This window comes from Lissotriton vulgaris, chromosome 5 (assembly GCF_964263255.1).
Source record: "Lissotriton vulgaris chromosome 5, aLisVul1.2, whole genome shotgun sequence".
Lineage (NCBI taxonomy): Eukaryota > Metazoa > Chordata > Amphibia > Caudata > Salamandridae > Lissotriton > Lissotriton vulgaris.
In genome coordinates, this window is record NC_141693.1 from 1,953,357,748 (window position 1) to 1,953,376,773 (window position 19,026).

Here is a 19,026-nt window from a genome sequence, read left to right on the forward strand (position 1 = left end):
GGCAACAGCCTCGATCGAGTACCCTGACAGCCCCCTGGCCCTGGGTTCAAGTGTGTGCCACGCTGCGTCCTTAGACAGGCTTTGAGACTGCACCCCTGATTTGAAGACTACACCCCGGATTCCCGTTTCGCCCCTTGATTGCTGCGCGACTGCGTCACCACGTTCATTGACTGCACCCTGCTGTTGTTCATGCACCTCCTCCTTTTGAGACTGTACCCCCGATCTGAAGACTGCACCCCTGATTTTGAGACTGCCCTCTGATTTCGAGGGCGCGCCCCGGCGTTCATTGCCTGCAGCCCCGGCCAGGTGACTCCCCATCTCGATCCCTGGGGGACATCCGGAGCCGAGGATGGACCGGGGGCTCCTGGCCGGGCTCTGCCTCCTCTGCTGCCTCTCAGCCGGTAAGTGGGGTACCCCCTCCCCGCCAGCACACGGGTGCTTCGAGAGCTGAAGCCCGGTAGTAAGGTGGCGGGGACAGTAGAAAACAAGCATTTGCAATGCAATAGGTCTCGCATTAGGAAAGTTTGAACTATTGGTATTTTAAATGACAAATTTTTTATTTATGTGTTGGTTTTGAAAATAGTGAAATTAATACCTTTGTCATTTACAATGCCAATAGTTATAATTTTCGCAAATGTGACGCCTATAGCATTTGTAATGCAATATGTGTTGTATTTACGTGACTTAGATGTATTGATATTACAAATAACAATGGCTTTTACTTTTTAAAATAATTATTATTTAATAAAAGTTATTGTAATTTTTAATGGCAATAGCTTAAACTTTTGTAAATAATTTTTGTGAAGATTATGTTCAGTGTATTTTATTGTGACGAAAATCCAAGAACAGAATTGAAATATTAACATCTTTTTGTGACATTTGTAGTACAGCTTGAAACATTGAGAGAACATATTTGAACCACTTGTTGAATGGTTGCACAGATTGATGCTGTGGTGGAGCTGAGTGATGTTGTGGTGGCGACGAGTGATGCGGTGGCGTTCAGTGATACTGTGGTAGCGCATAGTGATGTTGTGGTGCCCCTGAGTGATGCTGTGGTTGTGCTGAGTGATGCTGTGATAGAGTGAGTGTGATAGAGTGAGTACAATAGATATAGGGAGTGAGAGCAATAGATAGATAGATAGTTAGGGCGATAGATAGATAGAGAGATAGAGTCAGGGCGAGAGATAGATAGAGAGATAGAGTCAGGGCGATAGATAGATAGAGAGAGAGTGAGGGCGAGAGATAGATAGAGAGATAGAGTCAGGGCGATAGATAGATAGAGAGAGTCAGGGCAATAGATAGAGAGATAGACAGACAGACAGACAGATGGACCGAGTGCGGGCGATAGACTGAGTGCGGGCGATAGACCGAGTGCGGGTGATAGACCGAGTGCGGGCGATAGACCGAGTGCGGGCGATAGACAGAGTGCGGGCGATAGACAGAGTGCGGGCGATAGACAGACAGACAGACAGATGGTTGTGTGTGTGATGTGTGTTTATGGTTGTGGTTGTGTGTGTGGATGTGTGTGTGGTGTGTGTTTATCGTTGTGGTTGTGTGTTTGTGGATGTGGTTGAGTGTGTGGTTGTGCGTTGTTGTGTTTGTGTGTGGGGTTGTGTGTGTTGTGTTTGAGGTTGTATGTGGTTGTGTGTTGTGTTTGGGGTTGTGTATGGGGTTGTGTGTTGTGTTTGGGGTTGTGTGTGTGGTTGTGTGTGGGGGGTTGTGTGTGGGGGGTTGTGTGCGTGGTTGTATGTGTGGTTGTGGTTGGGTGTGGGGGTTGTGTTTGGGGGGTTGTGTGTGTGGGGTGTGTGTGTGTGGAGTGTTGTTTGTGTGGAGGGTTCTGTGTGTGGGGTTGTGTGTGTGGGGTTGTGTGTGTGGTATGTGTGTGTGTGGGGGTGTGTCTGTGTGGGTGTGTGTCTGTGTGGGGGGGTGGAGTTGTCTGTGTGGGGTATGTATGTGTGGGATGTGTATGTGTGCGGGGTTGTTCGTGTGGAGGTTTTTGTGGGGGGGTTGTGTGTGTGGGGGGAGTGTCTGTGTGTGGGGGGTTGTGTGTGGGGGGTTGTGTGGGGGGGTTGTGTGTGTGGGGTTGTGTGGGGGGGTTGTGTGTGTGGCGGGGCTTGTGTGTGTGGGGTTGTGTGTGTGGTATGTGTGTGTGTGGTATGTATGTGTGTGGGGTTGTGTGTGTGGTATGTGTGTGTGTGGTATGTGTGTGTGTGTGTGGGGTGTGTCGGTGTGGGTGTGGGGGGGTGGGATTGTGTGTGTGTGGGGTTGTGTGGGTGGAGGTTTGTGTAGGGGGTTGTGTGTGTGGGGGCAGTGTTTGTGTGTGTGGGGGGAGTGTCTGTGTGTGGGGGGGTGTGTCTGTGTGTGTGGTTGTGTCTGTGTGGGGTTGTGTTTGTGTGGAGTTTGTGTGTGAAGTTTGTGTGTGGGGATGTGTGTGTGGGTGTGTGTGTGTGTGTGTGGGAGGGGTTTTGTGTTTGGGGGTTGTGTGTGGGGTTGTGTGTGGGGGGTTGTGTGTGTTGGGTTGTGTGTGTGGCGGCGATGCGGTGAGTGGGGTTTAGTTGTATGGGGGGGCGGAGGTGTGTGTGTGTGCAGAGGGATTAGGGGGCTGCGGCGGGTGTATGCGTGCGTGTCTGTGTGTGTGCATGTCTGTATGTGTGTGTGCGTGCAGGGGGGTGGCATCGTGTGTATGTGTGCGCGCGCCTGTGTGTGTGTGCGTGCATGCAGATGGGTGGGGGCTGGCTGTGTCTGTGTGTGTGCGCCGTTAATGCATGCAAGGGAAGCGAAAGCAGGGGCTGTGAGTTAGTCTGCGCAAGCGCGGCTCAGAAGCGCGCTCCGCGGTCAAAACTGAGACTGCAAAAGCGCGCGTCTGAGTCGTGTCTTCATTCCCAAATACGGCTGACAATAGGTCTGAAGCAGACAGCAATCAATGCTTACGCATTGAATGCAGGTCTGCTCAACCTAAAAATTGTCAGTGAACCATGTAAGATGCCACGAAAGGCTATATAAATGACCGCCTAGCTCCTGAATTATTAAATTAACCAAGGGGCTCGGTCACTCACTTTTCAATTAACTCTGCGGGAAAAAGGAAATCTCGCACTTTTCCTATGTAAACGCAATGTTAATTTAAATGGGGTTTAGTGCAACCCGCCTAGAAATGAGTTTCTAAAACTTTTTGGCTATGTTGTTTCAATCTCGCGATTTTTTCGTAAAAAAGCTCAGTTTCTCATTTTTAATTCCTAATAATAAGTATTGTGAAACAAAATGTTCATTTTTGTGTTTGTCTACTTGAATTGCTTAACTAAGCGCCACTTCGCAGCTGGGAGGAACGCATGCATCGCGAAAATAACAGTTTTTTGCACGTATGCATACATTCTATTAATAGTCGTTTAAAAAAAAAGTATGCCAATCACGATTACAAATTACACCGAATTTTGCACTCTAGTGTTAACTTTTAACGTAAACATTTACAAGATTTAACAGGGGTTGGCAGTGGCGCGCACCAGTCACGTTTATCCAGTATTCTGTAGCTTGTGTCTGTTCGTAATTTCCTGTGCCTCCTTAATTAGGCCAGTGCATCTTTACAGAAGCGGGTGTGATCGGGGCCGAAGGGTAGACACCTCTCCATGCACATGCAACCCGGTCATGTGCCTGTTCCGGGTCCAGCCTCCGCTCGCATGGCAGAGAGGCAGCCTCGGCCGGTACATCCAGCTCGGATCCAGGTCTTGAGAGCGCTGCTGTGAGCGGTAGGGAAGGGGCGGAGCGGTGTGCGTGTGGGAGGTGGCAGGGGAAGGCGGGAGCAGGAAACGCCGAGGCTTCTCGAGGAGCAGCAGGCCTCGGGCTGTGCCGGACCATGGCTACGGTCGCTGATACACAGCTGATGCGGACCTTTGGGCTTATCGGTAAGGACACTTGGTGCCCCTCCGGAGCTGCGTGAGCAGATAGTTCCCTGGTGAACTTTGTGTCGTGTCATGTGTGCGTGTTCTGTGGAAACAATGTTTGCATACATTCTATTAATAGTCGTTTAAAAACAAATATGCCAATCACGATTACAAATTACACCGAATTTTGCACTCTAGCGTTAACTTTTAACGTAAACATTTACAAGATTTAACAGGGGTTGGCAGTGGCGCGCACCAGTCACGTTTATCCAGTATTCTGTAGCTTGTGTCTGTTCGTAATTTCCTGTGCCTCCTCAATTAGGCCAGTGCATCTTTGCAGAAGCGGGTGGGATCGGGGCCGAAGGGTAGACGCCTCCCCATGCACATGCAACCCGGTCATGTGCCTGTTCCGGGTCCAGCCGCTGCTCGCATGGCAGAGAGGCAGCCTCGGCCGGTACATCCAGCTCGGCTCCAGGTCTTGAGAGCGCTGCTGTGAGCGGTAGGGAAGGGGCGGAGCGGTGTGCGTGTGGGAGGTGGCAGGGGAAGCCGGGAGCAGGAAACCCAGAGGCTTCTCGAGGAGCAGTAGGCCTCGGGCTGTGCTGGACCATGGCTGCGGTCGCTGATACACAGCTGATGCGGACCGTTGGGCTTATCGGTAAGGACACTTGGTGCCCCTCCGGAGCTGCCTGAGCAGATAGTTCCCTGGTGAACTTTGTGTTGTGTCATGTGTGCGTGTTCTGTGGAAACACTGTCTGCATTTTGATAGCATTGTTTATGGTGACACTCTTGTGTTCTCGTGAAATTGATGACCTTACTGTCCAACTCACAGTGCCCCATTGGGTGTCGACCCTCATTTTCTCTGAGCAGAATTGTCACAGTGGAGCATTTTGTCACTAGAGGTAGACGTTTAGTTTATCCGTCTTCAAATTAGCATACATGGCAATATTTTGAAACGAGAAAGAGTGAGATTTTGGAAGAAGGGGGCGGGGGGCGGCAGCGTGTGTATGTGTGCGCGCGCCTGTGTGTGTGTGTACGTGCATGCAGAGGGGTGGGGGCTGGCTGTGTCTGTGTGTGTGCGCCGTTAATGCATGCGAGGGAAGCGAAAGCAGGGGCTGTGAGTTAGTCTGCGCAAGCGCGGCTCAGAAGCGCGCTCCCGCGGTCAAAACTGAGACTGCAAAAGTGCGCGTCTGAGTCGTGCCTTCATTCCTAAATACGGGTGACAATAGGTCTGAAGCAGACAGCAATCAATGCTTACGCATTGAATGCAGGTCTGCTCGACCTAAAAAGGAGAAAATAACAGACGAAGAGCGTCAAGAGGCCGGGGCGTCACCGAGCGACTCTTTCTTATCTTCAGATTTGTAATTGTTTCTTTCGTTTCTTTCATGTTTTCTCTATTTTTCACTCAAACCCCCTAAACCTTGGTTCTAGTCTTTTACAGATGAGAGATTTGGCAGAGAAAAACTGTTTGTTTCATGCAGCATCCATATAATTAAATACAAATAAACTGTTAAATCAATATAGGACGTTATGTGCGAAATAGCTAGGCTCACAGACATTATTTGCAGTTATATTGGGGAACTACTAATGTGTTACAACACTGAAAACATGTCACTATCACTGAATATTAGATGCAAACACACTTAGAATTTGTAAGAGGCACTTTCTTGCGAATTGCCCCTCGAGCACGTCTTATGGTCTAATCCTTGAGTCTTTGTATTACCTACACATGGGTTTTTGTATTAATCTGACATTTTATTATTGTGCTCTTTCTATGTATATTGCCAATGGATTTTACTATGACTTTTTTCCTGTGCATTTTAAAATATGTGATGTTGCTGTGCTTTTATGGATACAATGCTATCCGAATAAAGTGTTTTTGAACCTTGATTTGTAAGAGCGTGTCTGTGCACTGTCAGTGACCTGGCCATAGAGGGTATAAAGGAGCTGAAAGTGGTTCAAAAATTCAAAGCTATTCTGAGCAGGGCCCCCCAAATGTATGTTAGGCCCAGGGTCAACAAAATGCCTAAGCTGTCCCTGAAGGCTCCCCCTGTCTCAGCCAATCTTCAGGCCGCATGTCATGTGGGCATACTCGTGGGAGAGGGGGAGTGCGGTTTATTCTATCCTGGTGACCGGACGCTTCGATGCTTGTGCTACCACGGGTGATCACATTTTGTCTTCATTTACTTTATGGGAGGAATGCTGTCAGTCAGTCAGTAGTAACTTTATTCGATTCCAGAAAGAAGAATCATACAAGTATACAGTTTTAAACTTACAAATTCACAAATGGTATTTTATTTCCCAGAGTTAAAACACAAAACTCCAGCAAAATATATCAAGAACAGACTACATATAGACATATTCCTATATTTGTCCATAAAAAATGTACATTAAAAAATCAATATAAAATCACGGTTATAGCAGATTTCATTCTATAATCTCAGTCACATCCCTCACAAGCTAATATGGAAACATAAAGTGCACTGTGCATTATCAAAAAGCGTCATTCTCACGAGTTAGTAAGCAAGTATAAAGTGCACGGTGCATGAACAGAAAACGGCATCCTTACATTGTATAAAAGCTGGTTTGAGAAATGAGTGCACTGAATGGGGTATATTTAAAAAAAAAAAGTGTATTGTAGAATGGGTATTTTTGCCCGTATAAGAACATTATTATGTGTATATAAATGAATTTTAATGTTACATGTATAGAAACGAATTTTAATGTCACTTGCTTTTAACCATCCCTTTTTTCACATACCTTTCCTGACCCTTCCCGACTATCTGTATTTTAAATTGTACTCTTTTATGGCCAAATTGGCCGAAATAAATAATTTTTGAATTGAATTGAATTGAAAAGCTGGTTAGCCTCTCACGCTAACCAGCTTAAATTTTGCAAACCACCAGGAAAATTTGGTATATTATAGCTAAAAGCATTCAAAAACCAAAGTTCCTATAAAATCAAGGTCATTTATCCATTACGAGGCTCATAAATAAGTGTAAAGTGCACTATATGTTTTAAAAAAAATTGATCATCACATTACTTAAATGGGTTGGCCTCTCACGCCTTCCCACTCAAGTATGTAAGACCACTGACGTGACTTTAATACATTCTAGCTAAAAGCGTTAGTCATCATCAACATTTCTAACAATTTCAGTAATTTTCAGAAATAAGATCAAAATCAAAAATATCAGAAGACACAATATCAGTAACGATTCCTGATTAAAATTGCTGATCTAATGAAACTGAGCATAGGACTACATATACCAACAGTTGACAATTATCTTAAATGCTCAAAACCTTCCCTAAACTTACAGGGTCTAATGTCCTCTAGGAGGGGTTTAATAAAGCGATCACGCAGAGCTTTATAAAGTGTACAAAAAAGCACAAAGTGCAATGTGCATTGTTTAGCTTCATTATCACATGGGCAAGGGGGTAGTCTCTCACACCAACCTCCTTGCTTTGGAAAAGACACTAAAAAGTGCAGTGCATTTAACCGAAATCTAGTTAAGTAAAAGCGCCATTGCGTGTGTAGACTAAAAGATAAATAAAATTGTTGCTGGAGTATAACTGTTTGGTATGGAAGCTGATTTTCATGTTAAGAAAAGCCTAATATAGTACGATATGCATTCTTAATCACCATTTTTGTATCTGATTTAATCAGATGTGGGTTATTGTAAAAATCACCAAGATCAATTTTTTCAAAGGTTTCCTTTACGTAAAACAGCCAGGGAATTTTCAAGGTATTTTCCAAATTTATGCAATTTTTCAGACTTTCTTTTGAAAACAACAGGTCTTCTGAGGACCATATTTTCCCCCATAAAAGAAGTAGGGAAACGTGGATATTGTCACTCACGAAATCTAGGCCTACCTCGGAATGACAAAATATATTTGGAGAACTACTTGGCACTGATAACAGGCGTTTTAAAAACTTGTTCTCCATAATTTGTAACTGTGCACATTTACGGTATCCCCATACCCCGTCACTGTAAATTGCCACAGGCAAACATTTTGATTTATACATACGAAATCAATTGTACCCCGTTTTGACCCCCATTCCCTTGAAACGTTGGGATTGGCGCTGATTCAGTACTGGTCGCCATATTTAACATACACAGATCATTTATTACAATAATATTATTCAAAGCGTCACCCTGTATAGTGTGCTTAAAATGTGCAATTGGTTGATCATTGGTATCAAGTAGGCCACAGGCCTTGGTCCCACTTTGATGGCATGAGGTACAATTAAAATCCCCCAACCACATAATACACAGGGGGGAAGTTTTTTCAGTCACCTTTGCTACTTCAGCCTGTAGGCTATTAATAACAAATGCAGTCTGTGTGTCAAAAATGTTATAGTACCAGTTAATCAAGAGAAGAGGGACGGTGAGTAAATTAGTAATCAGGATTAGTTGATACCATGGGGAGACCATTAGTTTATCAATTTTCAGAGACTTATATATATATTTTTTTTTTATTTATTTATCAAACAATAGCACATTACAATGCATACAGGGCCCTTCACCTACATCCCTTCTCGGGCCGGCGGTAGGCCAGGTCTTCTTACCAATGAGACGGTAGTGTTTACAACGAGGGCACCAAGAAGAAGCTCCCAGCTTGGAATTGTCCAGTGTACAGGCCGGTCGGTGAAGGTCCCAACATGGAATGACAGTAGTATTGCATCGTGCACTATGTATAGTCAGACATATCTGTAAAATTTTATGTTTTCTCCCAACTAACAACCCAACCCCGAACCCCATCCCCTCGTAACCGGTCCCTAGTCTGCATGTTCCCTGTGGTGTAAGGTGCAATCTGTTGGAGTGGTGTGTGGTGTGGTGGTGTGTATTTCCTGCTGAGTGCCCAGGTGTGTGTATGATCCCGTAAGGCTGGGAATGGCTGAACGTCTACCTAGCTTTGCAGGGCTGTCTAGCAAGCGGTACTGCCGCTGGAATCAGGGGGGATCTATGTTCGCTGCACCCTCCTGGCTCTCATCCCCTCCCGAGGCCAAGTCGTCATCGTCCATCCTGGAGTAGAGATAGGTGCGATAGAGCTCCAAGAAGTTTTTGGGGCGGCTACGGGGAGGGAGCAATTCGCTATAAGTCTCCGCCTGCGTGTTACAGTACAGCATGTCGTTAGTCCACCGCTTTAGAGTCGGGAGCGGTCCCTTCATCCAACAGGAGGCCACGACCCGTTTGGCAAGTAGTATGCCCATGCTGACCAGTTTACGCACCGGCGCCGGCACATTCCTCACATAGCCCAGCAGAGCGAGTGCCGGGTCAGTGTCCAGTTCCTGTCCCGTAATTTTGCTTATTTCCGAAAAATATAGTCGTCCAGAATTTACTGATTCCCGGACATAGCCAGGCCACGTGCATGAAGTCCGCTACTGGGGCGCGGCATCTCTCGCAACGGGGTGAGTCGCGAAGCCCATAGCGATGCAATCTTTCAGGTGTATAATATACTCGTTGCAGGAATTTAAAGTGAAGAAGGCGGTGTCTCCCATTCAGCGAGATCCGCCTGGTGGCCGCGCAGCAGTACGTCCACATTCCATCGTCAATGTGCATGTCTAAATCGGTCTGCCAGGCCAGTCGCGCCCTCGTGTACTGCAATGCCGTGTGAGCGTGTCCCATATTGTAAAGCTTAGAAGTAAGCTTCTTCGGGGACTCTGTGTGAATGACATACTCTAGCTCTGGTATCGCAGGTGGTTCCTCCATATCGGGGCCTAGAAAGTCCAGAAGGGCGCTGCGCACCCTGTGATACTGGAAGCGATGGAGCAGGGAGGGGCGGTCAAGCCCCCGCACCAGCTGGTCCCACGTCTTAACTTTGCCATGTTGGAAAAGGTCCCCCAGCGCGTGCGCCCCTAGATCAGCTAGGGCTTTGTGTACGCCAGGTTCCGCCAAAGTAGGAAGCCAAAGGGCCCAATGTATCGACATATTAGGAGCGTACAGTAGTATCTTATCTTGCCTCTGCATTATGGAGTTCCAAGCGTGGTTAGTGGACCGGATGGAATCCAGTATGCCTACTCTGCGGTCGCCAGGGCTACAGATAGTCGCCGGGAGTGGAGTAGGGGCCGCGAAAAGGCGCTCCAGAATCACATGCGGGATATCCGGGTCGCCGTGTATCCAGGTATGGAGGTGGGAGGCCTGCGCTATCCTATAGTAACGTTCCAGGTCTGGGGCAGCCAGTCCCCCTTGCTCGTATGGGAGCTGGAGCACCTTCCATTGGATTCTAGGTTGTTTCCCGGCCCAGGCGAGCCTGATAAGGAGTTTGTTTAAGGTCGTGAAGAAAGCCCTGGAGAGGACAATCGGGAGGTTATTGAAGAGGAACAAAAATCTCGGGAGGACCACCATCTTCATCAAGGCGATGCGGCCCATTAAAGATAGCGGAAGCTTAATCCAGAGCTCAACATCATCAACTAGTTTACTATAGGCAACCCTAGTTTTCGCGTAACACTATGTCTGGATCCGTGTGTATCTTTATACCCAGGTATCTGACCGGGTCCGTGGACCATTGTAGTGGATAGTCCATCTCGAAGGGTTCGGTAACTGGGGTCAGAGGGAATGCCACTGACTTTGGCCAGTTCACCTTCAGTCCCGAAAGGGCCCCAAACCGTACCACCTCCCGCAGGACCGATGAGAGGTTGTTCACCGGGTCCCTGACGTACAACAACGTGTCGTCCGCATATGTGGAGATACCGATCTTGTAGGTAGGGTAGCTGATGGCTTCGTAGGAGTGGTATTCCCGCATCGCGCAAGCCAGCGGTTCCGCGACCAGCGCGTACAGTAGCGGCGAGAGGGGGCAGCCCTGTCTCGTGCCTCGGCTCACAGTGAACGCCTCCGAAACTGCGTCACCCAGCCGAACTCTCGCAGTGGGTTGGTGATAAAGTGCGCCGAGGAGTTGGAGGAAAAGGTCCCCCAGCCCCAGTTTCCTGAGGACTTTGCGCATGAACGTCCACTCCACAGAGTCAAACGCCTTCTCCATATCTAAGAAGACAGCGACTGCCTTGGTGTCATGTTTGGTGTGTTGGATGGCTCCCATAACCGTTCTGATGTTGTACGTGAGGTTTCTGGCCGGGATGAAACCCGCCTGTTCTGGGGCAACTAATTCTGGGGCGACGAGCGCTAGTCTGTTTGCCAGTACCTTAGCGTACAGCTTCGCATCGACGTTGATAAGGGACAAGGGGCGGAAGGACCCCGGGAGGTCAGGCGGCTTGCCAGGTTTCAAAATCGTCACTATGAGTGCTTCTCTCATAGAAGGGGGCATTGCACCATACTCGCAGATCTCATCAAAGAGGGTGGGGAGATAGGGGAGCAGCTTGTCCTTGTACGCCTTATAAAAGGCGACGGTCAACCCATCGATTCCGGGCGCACTTCCTGACCTCATGCTGTCTAGGGCGTCCGCAATCTCCTCTCGGAGTATAGGGGACATCAGGAATTCCCTCTGCCAATTCTCTAAGAACGGCATTTTGATGTAGTCTAAGTAATTGTCTATGTGGCTCTCCACGCCCGAGATCTTGCTGGTGTACAGGTCTTGGTAGAATCCTTTAAATTCCGCCAGTATATCTCCCTGCGATGTCAGTGTCTCCCCATCCGCAGAGCGCAATTCAGTGACACCCTGGCGTCGCCTGGCGCCCTTCATAATCCTGGCTAGCAGAGAACCCGGCCGGTCGCCCTCACCGTATGCGCGGGCGGTTGCGTATTTCCCTAGGTGTCTGAGCTCTCTGTCCGCCTCCTCGTGGAACTCTGTCAGGAGCCCCCGCAGCGTCTCATCACCCTCCGGGGACGGGTCCGTCAGTCGTTGGCGTTCGCAATCCGCAATGCGCCCCTCGAGCAGTGACAGTCTACTCCTGATAGCCCTGAGGACACTGGAATGCTTGGCCATGACGACACCCCTAACATAGACTTTAAACGTTTCCCAAACCGTCCCGAAGCTATCCACTGTGCCTACGTTATTAGAAAAGAACGTGTCTATGTCCTCCCCTAGTTCCGCCCGGAATGCCTCATCTAACAGAGAGTACGGTGGGAAGCGCCACGTGAACGGGGGGATTCTAGGTTGTGGTGTGTTCAGAACCAGTACTATGGGGGAGTGGTCAGACAGCGTCCGCGGGAGCACTCTGCAGTCCCTCACCATCGCCAGTAGAGTAATAGGGGAAAGCCAATAGTCAATCCTAGTGTGGAGGTTGTGGTACGCTGAGTAGTGTGTGTAACCCCCCCTCACGCTATGCCTCTCCCTCCAGACATCCGCCAGCCCCAGTCTCACCATTTCGGCTTGCATTTGCTGCGCAGCTGCTGCCGGACGCCTGGGGGGCCCCCCCGACCTATCAAGTTCAGGGCTAAAGGTGAAATTAAAGTCCCCCCCCCAAAGCAGTTTATCTGTGGGCCATTCAGCACAGTGCCCTGCCAGCTCCGCATAAAAATCTGGGGAGTCATAATTCGGGCCATACACATTCATGATCAGGAGATTATGTCCCTTACCCGTGCATTTGCTTAACACGAATCGGCCCTCCGGGTCCGCTCTGAGTAGCTTGAGTGAAAGTTTAGATTTAGGATTTACCCACGTGAGCACTCCCCTAGCGTGTGAGGTGAAGCCCGCATAAGTGGAGTTACCCTGAAGACCTCTATGTGTGAGCATTCTACTGGTGTTGGGTAGGTGCGTCTCCTGTAGCAGAGCCAGGTCCACATGGTGTCTTTGGAGGTAGTGCAGCACCTTGCGGAGTTTCCGGTAGTCGTTCAAACCCCTTACATTCCATGTCAACGCAGTTAGGGTTTCAGTGTTAAGCAGTGGGTCCCCTAGTATCGTTTCAGCCATTAGGAAAGCGGCAACATCTAATGAGCACCAGCAGTACACACCCCGCCCTCCCACATGTGCCCCCACCACCAGTCCCCACCAGGGCATGGAACATAGCAGAACACAGTTGTGACCCCCCCCCGAACATTCCGAACTCCAGAACAAGAATCCCCACCCACCTAAGCATGAGCGGATTTTGCGGATTGGCAATCCGCGAATTTTGCGGATTTGCGGATTCGCAATCCGCAAAATCCGCGAATTCCCGCGAATTTGCGGATTTTTTTTTTTTGTGTTCGCCCGTGTTTCTGCCAGTTCGCGAGGGTTTTTACAATTTCGCAATTTGCGAACTTACCTGTCGGGTCGCAAGTTTTGCGAACTTGTTGTTTCTACGTGTCCAGCCTGTTTGGGACACTCTTCTTCATCACTGCCACTCTCTGTCACCACTGCCACTCTCTGACTACTCATGCCACCCTCTGGCCCACCCATGCCACCCTCTGTTTCATCACCACACCCTCTGGTTGTCCAGTGTACATTATTTTCGGCAAAGCAAAGCACACCTTCCCTGCCTCAAGTGACCTGAATTAATTTGGGGCTGATTAATGTGTCACAGAATATTTTTTTAGCTGGCACCTGCTTCCTTAGTGCGCCCTGATTAGTGATCTTTTGCACTTGCTAAGTGCTTTCATTGTTGCAAAATTAGTTACAACACCTGCCCTGCCCCAACTAACAATAATGAATTAGGGGCTGATTAATGGATTTTAACTTCCAGCCTGGCTCCTGCTTGTCTCCCTTAGCTGTAATTCAGGACCTTTGTGGCATATGTGTAACTATTCTGAGGTTCAGAGCAGGGTCACATAATAGTTTCAACTGGCAACTGAACTCTGGAGGGGCCCCTCAGGAAGCACTACAGGAAATGGCTACTAATGATGTGCCTGAACTTTTGAACCTGGTAAGTAGTTACTTTCAGTTTTGCTAAGATCGTATTTCTGCAATTTTGCACTTATTCGCGGGGCGCGAACTCACGCGAACAGTGCGAGCAGCGCGAGCAAAATCCGCTGCTCGTGGATTTGCGGATTTTGCGGGAAATTCGCAAATCTCGCGGATTGCGGATTTCCCGAAAATCCGCAAAATCCGCGAGCGTAACGGATTTTCCGCCCATGCTTACACCCACCTCCCACAGTCAACCGACCCCAACCTGGTGTGACCGAATCCCCCGTGTCCCCCCCCCCCACCCTCTAGCAATCCCATTCAATAACACCTCAAACTGGCTCAATCTGAGCCGTCACTGCTGGCAGCGCTGGGGCAGAGGTAGCCTACTCGTTCTGTCCGTCGTCCACTGTCACACCTGGACTTCCGTACAATGTTCATACATAGCCCTCACGCCAGCGCCTTAGAGGCAAAGCTCAGCAAGCAAGGAGTGCCTAACAAGGTCCGGCTCTCCGTCCGAGCCCCCCCTCCCGCCCCTCCAGCCGCCTCTGACCTGTATCGTGTCCGGTTCCAGGGCAGATGAGCCCATCCAGGGTTGCAGTGTGCCGCAAGTGCGAGGGCCCAGGGGCACCCAGCCGAATCATTCAGGTCTCACCCCCTCTAGGGCGCTCAGGGGGCCTAGATATTCCACAATTCAGACTGAGCGGGGAGAGCGTATCGTGTCAAAGCAGAGTGGCGCCACGTGTGCCCCCGAAGCAGCGGCCTGCCGGTGTGTCCATAAGAGCGCTCTCGCTCCTCAGTCCTGTTCCTCCAGGTCCTCCGCGCCTGATTGTTCCGCTGCACGCGTTTCTGAACTCCCTCTGTTCTCCCTCATCCACACCTTCAAGGATTTTTGCAGTTCTTTGGGATCCGTGAAGAAGTGTGAGTGCCCCTGTCGGTTAATACGCAGCCGCGCTGGGTATAACATGGCGTAGTCCAGGCCAAGGTCCCTCAATTGTTGCTTGTACGGGACAAATCGCCGTCGTTCTTCCTGCACTTTGGTGGTGAAATCAGGGTCTAAAGATATGTTCATCCCCTCGTGTTGCAGTGACCCCTTCTCGCGGGCCGCACGGAGCGCCGTGTCCCTGTCTCTGTAGTTCAATAATTTCGCAATTATCGGCCTGGGGTTTGCGCCCGGGGGCGGTCTAGGTCCAAGGGTGCGATGGGCGCGCTCCACAATGAACATTGGGGAAAAGGTGTCGTCTCCCAAGAGTGTCTTAAGTAGTTTTTCGACAAAAAGTTCCATCTTACCCGTTTGGGTCGTCTCGGCTACACCCGTTATTCGTATGTTGGATCGCCTTGAGCGCGCCTCCAAGTCCTCCGACTTTTCCTGTATCACCTGAAGCAGGCGGCCAAACTGCTTTCGGTCAGCGTCCCACTCCGTTTGCGCCTCTTCAGCCTCGGTCAGTCTGCGTTCGGCCATGTCGAGTCGTTCCGCATGTTTATCCACCCTCTCCGTCATGGGGTCCATGCGATACGCCAGGGCGTCGATCTTGTTGCCAATGGCCGACATCCCTTCCTGCAGGCCCTTCTCCATAGTAGTGAGCATGCCTTTTATTTCCGCGCAGAGCGAGGAACCCGGGTCGTTGGTCGCTCCTGGCGACTGGGAGGCCGGAGGGCCTGGTTCCTTCTGGCGGCGTTGGTCGAACGACAGCTTCGACTGGGTCCTGTCCCCCTTCACCATTGCCACGCTTCCCAGACAGCCTAAAGTCCGCACTACGGAGGGGGGTGCAGCGGGTGATCAGTGCGTTGCCCCCGTTGGGTGCGGTTCGTTGCGGCAATGGACGTGGGTATGCCGCTGGGTCGGGGGAGCGTGGCGGGCTCCGCCCGGGGTGCCGGCTGAGTTGGTACCTAGCCGCTCTCCTGCTCAGGACTTGAGGGGTTCGCTCGTCGACGGGACCTGGGTGATGGCGCCTCGTCGGGCCCCGACCTGTGCCACGTGGCTCACCGCCTTCTCCGCGGTTAGCCCAGGGTTTTTCGGGGTCTCACGGCTCCGGGAGCCCCCACCAGCTGGTGACTCTGTGTGTCGATGAGGTGGCGTGGAGTCTGGGGGTCCGCCTCCGCTGGGACCCGGAGGGGTCTAGGTCAGCTTGTCCGCGTGGCCGCACGTCGGGTCACGCAACTCGGTCTCGGCTCTCAAGCGAGGTCGGGGATCGCGGCCTGGTCTCTCGCCACCTCGCAGCCGATGAAAATTGGTGTGTCCGAGCGTGCAGCGACCCCAAACTTCGGGTGGAGTTGCGGAAGGAGCAGGGTCGACAATTCCTGCCGTTTTCGCTGGGATTTCTTTGCTGAACAAGGATCTTTGTCGGATAATAGTTGGCGCCGACGCGGAGCTCTGCTCTTACGCGTCCGCCATAGACGCCGGCTAGCTCCGCCCCCTTCAGAGACTTATATTTAACCGAAATTGAAGTCATTAGACCACCTTTTGCCCTTCCTGCCAACGAAGGTACAGCATGAACAGTAGATGAGAAATATCCATCCAGACAAGGGTCAGTTTTAGTCCAAGTCTCCTGAGGACAAATAATGTCAAAGGAATTGAAATAACCCATTCACACTTCATCCCGTAGCTTCGTGCAATGCCTGCCACATTCCATGATATTAAACGAAGCGTACATCTATCCAATTGTTTTTTTTCCTCTATCTAGATATTTACTTGAATCTGACCCCTCAACCAGTTGATCAACTTGTATCGATTCCTGGTTCTCTTCACACTCCGTAACCAGAACCTGTGCTAAGTTTTTATTACAGGACGGCTGAAGATCATCACATTCATGGTCAACAACTAATGTGTCCGCACTAAAGTTCCCAATGCCTAAGGGAGAAGTGATCCTTAGCGGCACTTTCCATGAAATTCCCTGCTTGTAGTCCATTGACCTCTGCTAGGGTACTCAGAGGATCAAAGCGATTTACATGAAACCAGGGTGGACATTGTGATTGCTGGTTTGTTTTATTATAACACCCTATTCCTGCTAGTTTCGGTTGCCATGAAAGAGGTCGGTAAAAGAACCCCAACGGTAGGATCAAAACTTTTCATTTATCCATAATTTGGTCGTACAGCCTATCATTTATAGCTCTCACCAGTTCTGGGGACCTAAACTTTAGAACTATACAGTCCCCCTCAAGGGTTTTCTTAGTTGGCCCAACCCATCTAACTCTTCGTGCCATCTTCAATTCAGAAAACAGGATACTACTATTAATTCCTGTTTTGGCATTAACAAGATGCAATGATTTATTTCTCAGGGCTGTCCAATCTTCCCCTTGCCCTGTGTTCAATGGTCGAACATTTACCAAAACAGCAATGTAGGGTGTAGTTTGGGAATGCTGTCACTGTACAGATCAAGCAGAACTTTGATATGCGGGGACAAGGAGGGCCCGGTGAGATGGGACGGTCCTTTCTCGCAGTTGAGGATATGACTTGTGACCAGGATAGGTGTAAGGACTGGCTTTCAGACCCTTCATTTTAATTCCAAGTAGCATCATTGTTGAGCACAGCAGTTAACAACTCTTGTCTCGTACAGGTGTAACGACTGCAGAGTGCCAGTGTCGGAAGAGTTCCTATTGTGACAGGAAGCAGTCTTACAACTTGCTGAATTCGAAAACATGTAAGGTGATGGCGCAACTGAAAAACCAGTCAGAAGTTTGAGGCACTTGCCCTGCTCACACAAATTTATCTAAGGCTGCTAGCTTAATGTTGACGGACAAGTCCAAAATGTGTTACATTGACAGAACATGTGAGATTTTCAATTGCCCGTGCCTAGTTTGATTCATATACACTGTATTAAATTAAGTTTAATAATCACTGTATCAACGAGTGCGACCATTGGAAGCTCACACACCAAGGCATCTGCAGAGGTGAGTGATGCTATGCCGCACGGATACGAAGGTTAATTAGGACTGATAGGTCCAGCTGGGGTGTCAGCCAAAGTGGCCACTTGCGAGTTAAAGGGGAAGTTCAAAGGGCACAGGAGGGGTCATGGCAATGGTAAAGAAAACCGCAACCAATTTATCTACTGGGTCTGGCGGGGTGTTCGAGCCCATGGTCATAGGAGCTTACCCCATTGGGTTCTAACACCCTTCATCCTCCTGTGGTTTTTAAAATGAGTATCAGTGAGCGGGGTAATAAATATCTTATTCAGGGCCCACATGCCTTCGGGAGCACTTGCACGTCACAAGTTATGTAATGCTCCAACAACTTTATACACAGATAACTGACAGTGCTCTTAGGTCATATGAAGGTATGAGAACAAATCCAGACAATTGCCTCGGATCACACAACTTAGTTAAGCAGAGTTTGCGGACATCCGGGACTTAAGGCCACGCCATCAGAAGTTGTGCCATCATGTATAATAGCGGGGACAGGCATCAACAAATAATGGTCTTGGGGGGTCATTCTGGCAGGGCAGGTACATCACTGGAAGCGACAAGGGTAGAGAGATGCGTCTTCCACCCTTAGCAGCAGCAGTTCATTCAGTTGGTAATAGTTTGCATGGAGTCACAGGCAAGCGCGTCAAGTGAGCGGGACTATGTACCTAGGTCACTCACATTAGTCAGAGGGGTTTCAGTAGGATCCACATAAACAGGGACTGCACCAGACCATGAACCTGCATCTGTTAGATCCCGACATAATGGCATTAGTGCAGAGGATACGAGGGGTAAATAGCACTCCAGGGTCTCCACAGCTTTAGGCAAATGACCAAGGCTAAGTGTTGGACAGGCCACGTGAAGGGCTTGCATCCTCCCCGCATGACAGGGCCCGAGCCCCGGTCCTCCAGATGTTACCCACAGAAGCAACCCGCACCCCGTCTCATGCGGGACTCCTGCCCCCGGACATCTCTGTATCATGGAGCCGAATCCCTTCTAGCTCCCTCGGCCGGCCCGGCCGCCATCTTGGACACTGCACCACGAGGCCGCGTGGCCTCAGATCGACCCTAACCCTGGGCCTGGCCAGGCCCCGACATCCCGGCACCACCATCCACCCAGGAGGTGAACGGCCCACTTGGCAGGTCAATGGGAGAAAGAAGTGTCGATGGCTCTCCCCCGCCAGGTGCCGATCGCACCCAGCTCCCCCGGGCGCTGGCTCCACCCCCCTGCTGGGTGTCTGGACTCCCTCATCCCGGACCTCCCGACCTCCGAGTGCGAGGGTCCGGACATCAAAGGGCACCAGACCTATAACTGGGGCGGCCCCAGAGCAGGAAGGCAGTTGTATCCTGGAGTCGAGAGACACCGCGACGAACTCATCCTTGACGGACTACAGGCGCTGCCGTAGTCCTGCCTTGCGAACTATTGTCTTGCCTGCCGGCGCTGCCGCAACCTTCTGAATCCTTCAACCTCGTCGGGACCTGCTGGCGCTGCCGCGGACCGTTGTAACTACCATCTTCACCGGGACCTGCTGGCACCGCCGCGG

The 19,026-nt window shown here is 50.0% G+C and overlaps 1 long non-coding RNA gene across 1 annotated transcript in view; it reads left to right on the forward strand.

Annotated features, from left to right (window-relative positions):
- The first annotated feature begins 220 nt into the window (after positions 1 to 220).
- LOC147717850 (uncharacterized) overlaps positions 221 to 19,026 on the forward strand; it is a 207,765-nt gene continuing 188,959 nt past the window's right edge. Inside the window, exon 1 of the long non-coding RNA XR_015296102.1 lies at positions 221 to 401. This is a non-coding gene — a long non-coding RNA (uncharacterized LOC147717850). The remainder of the gene's footprint in view (positions 402 to 19,026) is intronic.